General features: G+C 45.2%; 1 protein-coding gene across 1 annotated transcript in view; it reads right to left on the bottom strand.

Moving 5' to 3' along the window:
- CYRIA (CYFIP related Rac1 interactor A) overlaps positions 1 to 6,415 on the bottom strand; it is a 103,139-nt gene extending 96,724 nt beyond the window's left edge. The window contains exon 1 of the mRNA XM_080917297.1: positions 6,361 to 6,415. The gene's annotated coding sequence lies outside the window, so the exon portion shown is untranslated. The remainder of the gene's footprint in view (positions 1 to 6,360) is intronic.
- Positions 6,416 to 14,618: the final 8,203 nt, after the last annotated feature.

Raw genomic sequence — 14,618 nt, 5'->3', positions numbered from 1 at the left:
GCTGTCCCAGGAAGAGTATGAAAAATACATTGCACAGCACCTGCCTCAATTGTGAGGGACTCACCACTCAGCAAGACTGAGTTCAGGCTCAGCTCATGACTATCGGATAACATCCTTTGACAGATCAGGCTGAGCAAAGGGCACCCTGAAAGACACCAGCCAGTTGTGGGGAGGAACTTAAAGCACACGCTTGATTTGACTTGGTTTGTCTCAGTCTTAAAGAGAGGAGGTGCCTCTGACTCGCACAAAATTGCTACCTTTTGGAGACGAGTATTTATGAAGAAACTTGCTGACGAGTACCACATTCCTCCCATACGTGTGGACTCTTATTTACAGTGTGGGTGATGGAGAGAGCATGGCTTCCAAAGGCATTCTACATAGGAGCAAACACCATCTTGGCCATCTTCCTAGTGAGGCAGTATTATGGACGCTCCTAAAAATACCTCTGGATGTCAGCTTCCCCAGACCCGAGGCAAAGTTAATATCTGCTGCACGTGTCCTTCAGAACTTTGCCCCAGATGGTTATCAAATGCTTGGCATTATCTTGCTGACAAGATTGTTCCGTAAATGCTGCTGTCCACATAGCACCAAAAGTGGCAGAAGAATAAAAAATTACATTAAATCAAAAAGGAGACAACCCGCCAAAGCCCAGGCTGCTCGTGAGTGTGTAGCCAGTGTGGACATAAGACCCACGGTGTTTTCTGACTCTGTATCCATGCCCCGCCCACAGGAGTCTGCCTCTGCACTTGGGCTGCCTTGGATTTAGCTGCAACACTGCTCCTGCATGGACCAAGAGCTCATTGCCGATGGCCTTGAAAGAACCTGAAGGCCTTGGAATAAGTACATTGTTCATTGCTCCTCATGTGCATTTTAATCTAGTTTTAAAAAGTAGCACAAGCTCTCCCCGCATTCCTCCCAAAAGGACCTCCGCTCTAAGCAGAAGACAATGGTAGGTAGTAAGCATGTGAGACCAGCCCCTTCTCCATTCACCTTAATGACACTTATGAATATGGCATCAGCTCCGTCCCACTCCTGTGACCTTCCTTGAGCCTCTGCTCTCATCACCTTTGGCATTCAACCATTTGTGGGTAGTGGGGGGTTGTTCAATCAGAAAATGGCTCCCTTCCTGGGAGGGAGCAGGGCTCTAAGAGGAAGTGCTTCCTTGGAAGTACTTAACTCTGCTCAGATCTCTCAAAAAGCAGGCTCACCAAAGCTTCCAGAACACCCTTCTTCAGTGATCACTGGGTAAAACAAACCAAAGGCTTTGGAAGACTACCAGCCTACATATGGAATGGTCCTTTTAAGCCATCAAAGCCTTCTTGTCTTATAGACAGGGAAGCACGATCTCCTCTCTTAGCCTGGACATTTGGCTGGGCGTCGAGAGTTGAACTCAGCTGTTGTTCCTGGGCTTGCACTTTTTTGTTTAGCATTCACGAGGGAACTGGGATGCCTTGTGATGACACCTTGGTGGCAGCGGAGAACGAACTCTGCTGTGTCACCTCCTCCTTAGCTTGCTGTTCTATGACTGGCCATACCTGGGTGCGTGCTTCCTCCTTCGCTTTGCATTTGGAGTGGGGGGGGGGGCTACCTGAGGGCAGAGGTGATACCACACTGATCTGTAGGTTTTCAACCCAGCATAGGCCAAGGACAGGAGCCCACGTGGTAAGCATTTGGTTCTATAAATGAATGATCCCATTTTAATGCTTGATCCATCATAAAACTGCAATTAAACTCTTTGGGGCACTCTCTTTCCCAGTTTCATTTTAAAAATCTAATTATCTATGCCATCCAGAATTCTTATTAGAAAGTGAAGTCATTAAATAAGCAGACACCAGACTCAGGCCCTGAGATAATTGCAAATAGCACCACATCTGTCCACAGTGCTCAGCTGGACCTGATAAGCACACTGCTGGGAAGTGTGGTCCCTGTCCTCAGCACTTGGAGCAGCAGGGTTTTAAGGAAATGCTGGCTTCTACCTTACCTAGGAAGGGCTAGGGAATAACGCTCAAATCACTTCACACCCTCACGTTTCTAGACATGAGCCATACCAGCAGACTAATCCACACCACCGTTGCCTGTCACCATTTGAACTCTGTGGTATCTCTTGTCATGATGTCTACGTCCCAGGGAAACACTTGTGATATTTTCCAGTCACGTGTTCAATGATAAGCCCAGTGATTTGGGTTATATTAATGACAAACCAACAATCCATTCATTCTTTGTGCTAACAAAACCACTTAGGATTTCATCAACTGATCTGTCTTGACTGAGACATGTCAGAGTCCAATTCTATTCTTCACTTGTAAAAAGAAATTGCGCAGCCAGCTGCAGAAAGCCTTGTTAATGCTGCACTCAGAGCAAAACCCTAATAAGCTCTCTAAATATTTACTATGAGTCTGAGTTACTACAGCACTGACCAGTTCCATCCTTACTAAAATCCACTTGTGTTCTCCAAACACACTTATTTTGGTTCTCTGACATACCAGCCAAGAAAATGACAAGATTGTATGCCATGGCACAAAGAGTAAGCAAGACCTCATTTAAAATTCTGGCCCTGCCACTTACTAGCTGATGAAATTTTATCTCCCTGTCCCCATTTCTTTAAATCCAGAATAGAGACAAGCAAATGCAAATGTATAAGCATATATTTAAAACCAAATGGGGGGGGGGGACAACTAAAAAGGTCCAAAACTTTTTTTTTAATAAAACATTTATTTTAAAAGAGTCTCATAGAAAATAATAATGCATTCCTGCAACTCTGGAAGTGAGTTTCCATTTCAAATAGTGCTCGAGACTGGCACTTGTTCTGGTGGTGGAGAACATGGCTTATCTGGTGAGAGATAACTAGAAGATTAACTAGCAAACCTAGGAGTCTGACTGTGGGCAGTTTTAACCTTCCTAGATAATTAATGGATCTCCAAGGGACAGAATTTATCCAGAGAATCCTCCCTGGGGATTCTGAGAAGGCCCAGAAGCCCCTTAACAGGAAAACTCTTCTCTAATCTATACAAGTAAATAAGAGCAAGTCTATTGAGAGAGACTTGGCACCCTGCCAGGTCCTATAAATACATTAAGACCATTCAATCTAGAAGAAGGCAAGTTTAAGTGTAGGAGTTTTACTGCCACACAGATGGAGACTCAGCTAGGTCAGGTAAACTTTCAGGACTGCACAGGCAGAACACACCGCAATGGAGCCTAAATCCATGTCTGATTCCATCATCCTCTCTCCTTCCTTCCCATAAGACCTGGTCTTGGAATTCTTGCTGCACCACAGAGAGGACTTTTAAGCAAGGTGAAGTAGGAAACAGAGACTACTATTGATGAGTCAAAACTCCCAGAGGCAGGCAGGACATCCTCGCTCACCAGAACTGCAGGAGGGGCTCTCTTTGATAACCACTTGGTTCTGTGAAGGCTAAATAATGGCCTTCTAGGATGGCAATAGTTGGTTAACTGTATTCCAGCCACAACGATCAGGCTACCTGATCAACTGGAAGAGCCATCTTTGGACTGGACGCCACCTTGCCCTTTGTCAAAACACTGCTCCGACTGCATGACTTAAATCGATTTCCACATCTTCCTTTTCCACCAGACTAGTTTTTAGAAGGGGGAGTCATGCCTCTGTCGTCACTGCCCTGCATTTGATACATAAATATGAAGTGTAGAAATGAAGGAGGGCATCCCACGAACACTCCACAGAAATCACTTCAGGAAAACGCCAACTAGGCCTTGAAGGACTTTGACTTCAAATACTAAAATTTTCCACCTGCCAAGAGTGGCTCGGGCGTCTCTTTAACTGAAGCTCTTCCAACAAAACCTAGGACACTAACAGTCTTTCAGTCTCCCAACCATTCAAAACATAACCGGTAGGCTAATCCATTCTATCCTAAAAGAAAAAGCAACACCCAACAGGAAAGATGAAGATGCTCCGAGTCGATGTGAAAGATAGAGTAAGGTCCATGGGAGCGAGCTGACTTCCTCTGGGTCAACTGCTGACCGCCAGAGAGGCTGATGATGCCCGCACATGCTGTGTGCACGGGTCGCTCTAACTCAACGAGCCGGAACACCACTGCCATACAAAGGGTAGAGAGGGAGAAGCAAGGAAGAGAAAAATAACCAGGGAGGGGGAGGGGAGCAGCTTCACTGCAGAGTGTCACAGACAGGGGACAGTGGGTGACAAATACTACGGACTGGGTTAGCTCTCTGGGAACTCCTTACTCAGGGCTGGCTCTGTGTCCTTGAGTCATCCGGTCCTATCTAAGCCCTGGGAGCATAAGCAAAAGCAAACCGAATTCCTCTCAGTGCTGAGTAAAAACAGGAAGTCACAAGTGGCTTCACTCTGTTCTCAGCTTGGGTCCCCAGCACTTGGGGTTTAGGATGTCCAAAGGGCATGGAAGGTAACATGTGCCACAGGGTTAGGCTGCAACCCTTTCTAGTTAACTTTCGGGTGCAGGGACGTCCTTTAGGAGACAGATCTGGAAGAACAGCAGGATGGGAGGCAGGGAGATTTGTGTCATCATCTCTCTGACTTCCCTTCATTGATCAAACTTGAGAGCTGACTGTGTGCCCATCAACAGGAGCCCACGGGAACGACTCACTTGCTCTGAGCTTAGTTGTCTCAGATGATAAGTGAGAGATGGGGTTGCCCTTCCCCTAGAACACTAGCACCCCAGTGAGCTGTCACAAGTATTTGACACACCCAGAAGTATCCTACCAACTATGCACTCCACTTGGGATGTTCCTGTCCCCTCCTCAAAGCTGAGAGCAAGAAGGAGCATGGTAGGTTTATCCCACCCCATCCTATCCAGTATTCTCCCTTCACAGGAGCGAGGGGCCCACGGGAGGTGAGTTCTGCCAGCCCCCAGCCTGGGCCCAGTGCCCATGTTTATGACTGTTTATTTCAGAGCAAGTAAAGAGAAGAAATTAGAGCCATAAAAGACAGGACAACAGACCAATAAAAACCAGCTCCCAGAAGAGTCAGGGGGAGGAAGAGGCAAAACTGTCACCATAGCAACACAAGACCATCAGAAACAGGCAGGGAAAACAGCCCCTTGTCTGCCTCCTCTCTTCACATGAAGCCTTCAGAACCAGTGTGTGGAATTTTTTTTCTTTAGTCCGACTGGGAACAACTCTAACACGCTGGTATTACCAAGGCTGAGGCCTGGCCAGGAACCATTCTCCTCTTTCTGCCCTGCACAGGTGCTAGCTCTGCATGGTCCTAACCCAGCTTTCCCCCAGCCCTGGAGACTCAGCACTGTGCAGATAGCCTGGGCCAATCTAGAAGAGGTGGTGATTGGCCAGAGTAGTGAAAGTTTCTAATAAGGGAATCGCAAAGCTCCAGGGGAGCTCTATGAGCCTGGGGTTCTCTGAAGCAGGCAGGGGATCACCCACATAGGAGAAGAAATCTCCAGAACTCAGAACCCTATCAGTACTTGACCCTTCCTCTTCCTATGATGGCTGACAGAATTTTGGGGATCTTCACAGAGATGGGGGTTGGGAGTAGGGTGAGAGCTTTAACAGATTTAAATGGCAAAGGCCCTAGACCTCCTCTCTGGGGACATAGGCCAAGAAGTTTAACAGCTTGGAAAAGGAATAGGGGACAGGCTGGCACATTTTTTCAAGAGGCGTTCTTGTCAGTCTCTCAGCTGGCAAAGGAGACAGGTGTGTCTACCAAAAAGCATGGCTGGCCTGAGACCAATGCCTCGGGAAGTGGGTCAAATTGTTCCCGAAGCTCCAGCTTGGAAAAGTCTCCTCCTGCTGGACTCTGGTTAGTTCTGGCATGAGGGGGAGTGAATACCGCAGAGGCGAGGAGGTCCTAGGCACAGCGGTTTGCCTGCTGGCTAAGCACCTCTGTGGCAGGTGGCAACCGAAGGGTCCAGGTGTGCAGGAGCCTGGACGGGCTTCATCCACGACTTGGGGCGACAGAAATATGGGGAGCAGAGGCATAGCCCTCGCCTGGGAACCCGGAGGAGGAAGATCGCGGGTCTCCTGAAGAATAGCTTTGGAGATTAAGGTTCGGGGGAAGGGCGGGGGAGGGATAGGGGTGGGAGTGGTTGAAGGGTGAAGGGACTCTTCTGGAAAAGAAATAAGATCGGGAGAGAGACCCGGAGAGAGGGAGCAATGGACGCACAGACCTCTGGCTCGGGAACGAAGAAGAACTGTTCAAGACCGAGTCGTGAGCTCGCTGCTTCCCTCCCTCGCCCGGGGCTGCAGGGCGTCGCGAGCCGGGCGAAGAGAGCCACAGTCGCTCCGTTCCACCAAGTCCGGCGCCCAGGAGGTCCCCCGCGCCTCCGCAGCGCCTCTCCCTGCGAGTCCCAGCCCGCGATCCCTGCCGCGCCCCAGCCGCGTCCGCACCAAGCTCACCGAAGTCGCAGCCGCTGTCGCCGCCTCGCTCTTGCTCCGCCGCCCGCTCCGCCGCTGTGGATGCCTCTCCGGAGGCAGCCGCAGACCGACAGTCGGTTTCCAGCCCCGCCCCGCCCCGCCCCCGCCCCGCCCCACGGCCCGCCCGCCCCGCCCTGGTCCGGGAATCCCACCCGGCTGTCACAGAGGGCCCGGTTCCCTTCTAGCCAGGCTAGGCACTAGGAGCTGCACCCAGAAGTTAGCACTGTACCTCCCGGTTAATGGTAAACTCTCTGCCTGGGCCACTTGCCTTGCTATTCACTAGGAGGCCTAAATTCCTCCATATGTATCTTTCCCCTTGAAACAAACAAAATAGAAACAAAACCCCTCAAAAGACACAGTCCCCATAGGCTGTTGGCATATATACTCACAGGGACACTAGTGCTCACGCCAGATCACTCCAAAACACTTAGCTCCCCCTCCCTGGCCCCAATGTTACTTTAGATGGTGAACCCTGACCGTTCTTAACACATTCCTTGCCTAGCCTAGTAACACACACCCACCCTTAAAGGCTATAGTTATTGGATGGAATTCCCCAAAAGTCTTCCCAAATGCCTAGCCTAAGAAATGCAACGGTCTTCTAAACACTGAGTCTAAAATTCTGCGATGAAAGGAGAAAGTATCTTAAACTCTCATTGTCACGGATCATTGTTTTAAAACATCTGCAGAGGAGGTTTTGTACATTAAAGAGAGGGAGATTCCGGAAGCCCAGAGGACGGAGCTGTGCCAAACAGGTTGTGAGTCAGAGCCCCTGTATGTGTGTCTGCCTTGCAGGCACCTAGTTTGGCTGCTCTTTTCCCCAGTCAGCCAACCAAAGAAGAACACTGTGAAGTGTATACAATACTAAATCTTCACGTGTGTCAGGCTGTGTGCTAACAGCTACGTCTTCTTCAGATAGTGATTTTAAGGGTTGGGAACAGGAGGAAAAGCCTGGGGCTCCCACACTGGCTCCCACAATGGAAGTGGCTTCAGGGAGAGCATTGCACTGTCCCCTTGCTTGAGGCCAGTATGAGTCCTCATGAGGAATTTGCTCTAAGTCTCCTGGGGCTCTGACAGTCTGTGTTTCTGACAGACTCCTGGGAATTGCTTAGTGGTGAAGTGTTTGGTTCAGTTTTGGCAAGAATTCAGACAGGGTCTAGACAGGCACAGTCTAGTTAGAATAATAAAATCTCCCACATGGAAATAGTCCTTGGGCTGCAAAAGTTTCTCAAGCCCCTCCCCACAGTGACGTGCACCAGCCTATAGTTTTGGTCCCTCTGAAGACAGTTTATGTTATGGTTCTATTAGAAATTTTCTTGCCATGGACTTAACTTAGATTTGTTTGTCTGAAACATACACAGGCATAAACACAGATATATACATGTAGACACATACACATACACAGACACACAGACACACACACACACACACACACACACACACCTCTGTCCCACCTTTTTTCTTTAATTATCCTGTGTACCTTCAACTTTGGCCAGGTATTGGGAAGGTCATGAATGAATCAGCCCTAGATACCTAATGAATACTTGGAGCACTATCATTTTGGGAGCTGAGCAGACCTTTTATTTTATACTCTCCAGCTCTAGTAACACAGCTCATGTTGGTGAGCAGAGACTCCTCGGTGTGTGAGATTTCACTTCAGCACACTCGGAGGCGGCTTCTGTTTCAGTAATTGAGGGATCCCTGGGTAGTATTGCTGAGCCCATTACGAAATAATAGGGTTTTCTAATTATCAGTGTGGAATTTAATAATTAAGTGTTTAAGACACAAAAATCAGATGAAATGGTCTTTCAACTTTATCAGTAATGCTAATGACAAGTTCAGAAACTGTCTTAGTAAAGATTACAGTGGAATTAAACTGTCAATTAGGGGCAGGTGAGTTCAGACTTTGTTTTGGATGGTACATATGCTGGTTCACATGAGCTAAGGGAACTATCTAAATTCAGTTCAATTCAAGAATATCCTTTTTTGGGTGGCAGGTGTTTGTGTTGTTGTTCTGATGGACCACATCAATGGAATACCAGGAACTTTACTAAATGGTGAATGAGAACTTGGCCCAGGCCTTTGATATGAACAGGAAAGAGGGTCCTCAGATGGAGATGTTGTCCCTATAGACCTGGAATAAAATTTCCACTGGGGCAGAAGTTTCAGGGGGTCTTGTTAAACGCTGAGAGATGACCCAGCCTTCAACAGGCAGCAAACAGGACAAAGACAGTTCACATAGGGATGAAGGAGAAGCTACAGTTCCACAGACTGTGTACATTGAAGCAGGGAGTGGAGACTCATGGTGGGGAGAGCTGTGCACAGTCACCCCTCTAAGCCTCAAGTAGAGAAACCGATGATTCCTTAGGGATCCCTGGGACAAGCTGTGTGAGCTTGGGAAAGATTACTCTGTCATTTGGGGCTGTTGTCTACAAAATGGGACTTAGGAAGCCTGCATTAGGAGGTAGATGTGAATACACGTGTCAGTTGCTTTGGAACTGTGAAAGAAGGGCTGGTTTAGAATGTCACCCTGTTGTGTGCCCTGAACTGTGTTGTATGTCAAGAGAGTTCGAGATTCAGATGTACTTGCAGGCAGTATCTTTCATAGATATGGGCGTGGTGGGGAGAATGAGTGATTCTGTATCTTGATCCAATGTAGGACTCTCTGTCCTACGTGCTACAAGCCAACAATACTTTGCTGTCTCAGCTCACTAGTCTCACCAGGAGCTCTGTTGTACTTTGCAGCCAACTCCCCACCAGTATTACTAGAGCGGCCTCCAGGGGTGCTGAGTTTTCTTGCCAAAGGCCAGCCCGGGGTCCCTTTGTGGAACTAGGGGTTTCTACGGAAACATAGATCAGGCTTCAGCAGGAGCATAATAGATTTGATTATGAATATTGAGCCAATTTTCACAGCTGACATACTGCATATTTCCTTGATCAAAACTATAGCTTAAACTATGCAGAGAAACTTTGTAGTGATTGAAAGCTCCTGCCTGTGGCTCAGTTTATGACTAAAGCTCTCTGACTGCATTGCTTTTCTAGATGCTCCTTTGTCAGGTCTTCATAGTCAAATTTCTTCACACACAGTTTCCCAATACTTGAGTGACCTGAGACCATCCAGATCATCCATCGGACATCAGTTTATATTTTTAAAGACTGGACTCAGAAGCAACCCACTTGTAATGACTTTTTCCAAAGCATCCTATGCATACCCTCACAGTCCCCCCCCCCAACCCCACGTAACTGTGCTTGGGGAATCAGTCGATTAAATGGTAAATTTTCCTTATTCACAGTAGCTGTGCTCTATCAAGTTAGCACACTTGAGGCTGTTGCACATAAACATGGGACCTCAGCTTCTAGGGGAGACACAAAATTCGGTGGCCATAAGCCTCTAGGTGCAGTTTTATTAACACATCGGCATGTTTTCTACTTAAGGACATTGCGCTTAATATATATTGTTGGTTCAGTGGCAGTGAATGCATGGCCAACATCACTGTTCCCGGTCAGATCTCATGCATATTTTCTCCTTATCAAGCATCATAGCCCTCTTCTATTGGAGAACGTTTGTATCTGTGCTTCATGGCCACTTTAGAGAGTGAAATTGTCAACAAGCAGAGAAATGAGAACAACACAGTACAGGGTGGTCCACAAGAGCTGAGAAGACAATGGTCATCATCTCAGTCAGCCTCACTGGGAACATGTGCGTTATGGTGACTTAAGTATTCGGTTGTACAAACAAACGAAGATCAAAACCTCAAAAACATTGTAAGTATTAGTTTGGGGAATATTTATCAGATTTTAATATATATTTATTCATTCTGTGTGTGTGTGAGAGAGAGAGAGACAGAGAGAGAGACAGAGAGACAGAGAGAGAGACAGACAGAGAGAGAGAGAGACAGAGAGACAGAGAGAGACAGAGAGAGACAGAGAGTATATTATATGTGTACAATACCCACAGGATCCAGAAGAGGGCAATGAATATCACATGGTGTTATAGCCCATTGTAAGCTGCCTGATATGGGTGCTGGAATCAAACCCAGGTCCTCTGGTAGAGTCTGAAGTGCTCATAATTGCTGAGATATTTCTCCAGCCACTAAGAATAAGTCTGTTTGCTTGTTTTGTTTGTTTTTGTTTTTTAAGTCAGAGTTTCTCTGTGTAGCCCTGTCTGTCCCAGAGCTTACTCTGTAGACCCGTCTGGCCTCGAACTCAGAGATCCACTTGCCTTCCAAGTGCTTCACCGCTGCTGGCTTTAAAAATAAGTTGTTTTTTAAAATTAATTATTTTGTTTATTTGCATGCCAAATATTGGACCCTCTCCCAGAGTTTCTTCATCCCCCTCCCATTCATGTCTGCCTCTGAGAGGGTGCCTTACTCCTAGGCATCTCTCCTCTCTGGGGCATCAAGTCTCTACAGGATTAGGTGCATCCTTTCCTACTGAGGCCAGACAAAGCAGACCAACTGCATCAACTAACGTAGACCCTTAGGAGCTCCCAGAGACTAAGCCACTAACCAAAGAGCATACATGGGCCATCTGAGGCGCCCTCTACATATGTAAAAACAAGTTTCGACAAAGAAACTTATTCAAAATTATGGTGTTCTTAAATAGTGAGCGACCTACACATGCATCTCAACTAGACCATGACTTTTGAGAGGCCAACGTTTATGCTTTATCATTATTTATAACTCCCAAGCACCCCAAAAATATCCAATACATAAAAAATTAACATTCATTGAATAACTGTTAAATAAGTGGACAATTCGTTGCAGTCTCACTTTTTTTATTTGCCAAAAATCTACACATTTATTAATAAAGCTGTAAAAATATGTCTGATTGCTTCAGAGGGCTGTCAAAGACTTAATTTGGTTCTTACTAGATCTCTGAACTCTAAGTACAAGGAGCAGGCTGGAGTAAACCCCTCATCTGGCACACAGTCCCCAGGCATATAGATATAGACACTATCCATTAATCCATCCATCCATCCATCCATCCATCCATCCATCCATCAATCCATTCATCCATCCACCCTTCCACCTATAAAAGAAAAGTGGGGTCAATAAATACATTTTGTATAAACAGAGTAAAAGGATGGTCAGGAGCAGAGAAAATTATATAGCCCAAAATTGAAAGGAACAAAGATGAGCGAGTATTAATAGAAAAGAAAAGTGAACACTTACAAATCATGAAGTCAGGAAAATTGTAGCAGCTTGACAGAGTCAGTTCATGGGCAGATCTAGGCAGTCTTTCTTCTCCTACAGCAATGAGGCATGAGCATACTTCTCTCTTTTCATAGCCTTGCACCAAACCTAAGAGTGTTAATCATATCACTGGCCAGAAAGAGTTGTGTATGCAACTGAACTTTAATGAGTGCCTGTTTTGTGATGGACAGAATTGGAGCAAAAGAAGAAATACATGAAACAAATGAATACCAGCACAGTGCCTGATGCCACTCAAGCTACCAATTTGAAAGGTTATTGTATTTTTGATTCTACATCCTTTTCTATTTTTTTTTTAAATCTACCATTAAGTATATGGCTTCTTTCCTCTCAGTACAAATTCTCTAGTACTTTCAATAGGTTAGTTGACCTCAATACTTGGCTGGCTAAGTGGATCCAAAATTGCTGATTGTATCAATTTTGGTGCCTTTGACAAATGAATCAGCCTTTTAAGGAGAACCAACCTTACCACCCTTGATGCTTACAAAATCTCCAAAATCACTACCAACAAAGTAATGACACATTAAGCAAACCTTGAGCAAAGGGTTAGATCATTTTAAAGGCATACCCCTGTCATCTGTGTGGCATCACAAACAGATAAGTAGGGGTCACTTATGACTGTACCCATTTTATAGTTCAGAAAATTAAGGCTTGGTATAACTTATTCAACTCATCAAACTGAATCATAGACATGAAGGCCCAACAAAAGTTTCATGACTCATGTTTGTGGACTAAGCCTTGAATCTATTGGACATCCAACTCTTCCTCCTCATCTTCCTCCTCATCATCCTCTTCCTTCTCCTCCTTGTCTTTTTCCTCCTCTTCCTTTTCTTCCTCTTTCTTCTTCCTTTTCTTGTATTTCTTCTTCTCCTCCTCCTTCTTGCAAAGAGTTATTTTATTTCCCAAGAAACATATTAATGAACAAGTGGATAAACTTTGGTTCAGACATAGATCAAGATGTTTTTTCTTCCTACTAGAGATCGTGTAAAATTTAGGCATCTGGAAAACATAATCTGTATTCAAAAATAACATCAGGTTTTTTAACAAAATCAATAAAGCTGAGTCCATTGGGCTTAACGGCAGGCCATATAGCTAATATGCAAAGTGTCATGCTACATGTATATGTACATATACATGACTATATGTGACAATCACTATGTAAGTAGTTGTTTGAACATTTTTCAACTTCTTGTGTTTGTCTCTCTTAACTCTATAAACATGTGAGGAATGCCTTAGATTACTGAATTTTGCAGGGAACTCAATATAGTTACAATTTACATTTGTCTTTTGTGGTGGTGGTTGTGGTGGTGGTGGTGGTGGTGGTGGTGGTGTGTGTGTGTGTGTGTGTGTGTGTGTGTAGGCCAAAGGTCAATATGTGTTGTCTTTCTCTGTCAATCTCTACCTAATTTTGAGGCAGGGTCTCTCACATGAAACCAGACCTCAAAAATTGGGCTAGTCACCTTATTCTGTGGATTCCAACTCCCAGTCCTCACTATTGTGCTGTAAGGTTTATGCAAATGAGCCATCTCCATGGTTGCTATCTTCTCTTTTATCTTCCCATTACGTATAACAAACCATTTCTCAAACTTTTAGTGGATTCTGAATGGTCTCTCGATATTCTCTCTTCATTCAATTCACTGTCCACCTGCAGCTCCAGCGATCCTGTTAAGGAAGCATGGTTGTGGAAGCTCTCTCACTAAAACCTTTCCACCACATTAGGACAGAACTCATTTACTGTCTGGAAACTCATTATGGGACTGTTCTTCCCTCCAGTGTCTTCATAATCTTAAAAGCAAAATATTACACCACACCTATCTGCCTTTGTAAATGGTATAACATCTCCCTTTCATATGAAATGTAAGTCTTTCCTGAATTCCAATTCAGAACACACACCACAGAGTTTTAATTTAGAAACTATACACACACAAACACACACACACACACACACACACACACACACACACATACACTCACACACCCAACATCCGAATTCCCAAGTTAGAAAGATAATGTAGACTTAATAAGCATCCATACAATTGATCTGCATTCCTCTGTGCTCAAGACCCATAGATTAGGAGGGTTTCCCTTTCAAATTATTTATGTGGATATGAAACATATGCAGAACAATGTGAACATATGAAGAGCAATGCAGAACATTATCGTTTTTACCAGAAGAGAAATGTTAGAATGCATTTTTGTGTATGCATCAAACAATACACCCACAAATGCTGTGTGGTCCTAAAATAAATTCCCCATTAGTGATAATTCATCAAATCTAACAAGGACTACTCTATTGATATTGAGTGGCTCCCTTTTCTCATATGCCAACACCTCTACATTTTCTTTGTTTTAATTATATATACATCCTTTTGTTCTTCTGGGACATTTGCCTGCTAGGCTGGGGTAGACTATAAATAATAATCATCATCATTAGAGAAAATATTACCCACATGGTCTATTTTTGGAGCTGATGACAAACCCACAAACAGGCCCACTATGACCCTGGCAGAGCAGCAGCCGTTTCTTGAGGCACGTCTTGGGCTCTTGCAAGTTTCACCTGTCTCATTAGTGTCACTCATGTGGTGTGGCTGCGAAGATGGCAGCTGCTTCCTCTGATCGGCTCCATCAAACTGTGTCCCATCTGTTAATACGAGAAGAGATGGGAAGGTTTTCGAAAATCTGGTCATTTTCATATTTTTATCCATCAATGCAGATTTCTCATTTGCATTTCTTTCATACCCAGGTTCCAGTGCATTTATTTAATTCGTGTGTAGGGGGAGGGAAGGGAGGTCCTAGATGGAGGGGGGACATTGGCTTTTATCATATGTACTTAGATATTTCGCTGTCTTTGAGAGTAGACACAGAATTCGAGGCGGCTCCACTTAAAATCTTCACTTGGCACTGGTGATTCCGAGGCCTGGAGAAAGAAAGTAGTTTCAAGGCCTCAGGACAAGGGAACTATGGAACCAGAACAGAAACCATGCTGTTCATACTGTCTCAATGCTGAAGAAATATCTTCTCTCCTTCTGG

This window comes from Micromys minutus (assembly GCF_963924665.1).
Source record: "Micromys minutus genome assembly, chromosome: 1".
Taxonomy (NCBI): domain Eukaryota; kingdom Metazoa; phylum Chordata; class Mammalia; order Rodentia; family Muridae; genus Micromys; species Micromys minutus.
This window is presented reverse-complemented; position numbering and strand designations above follow the sequence as displayed.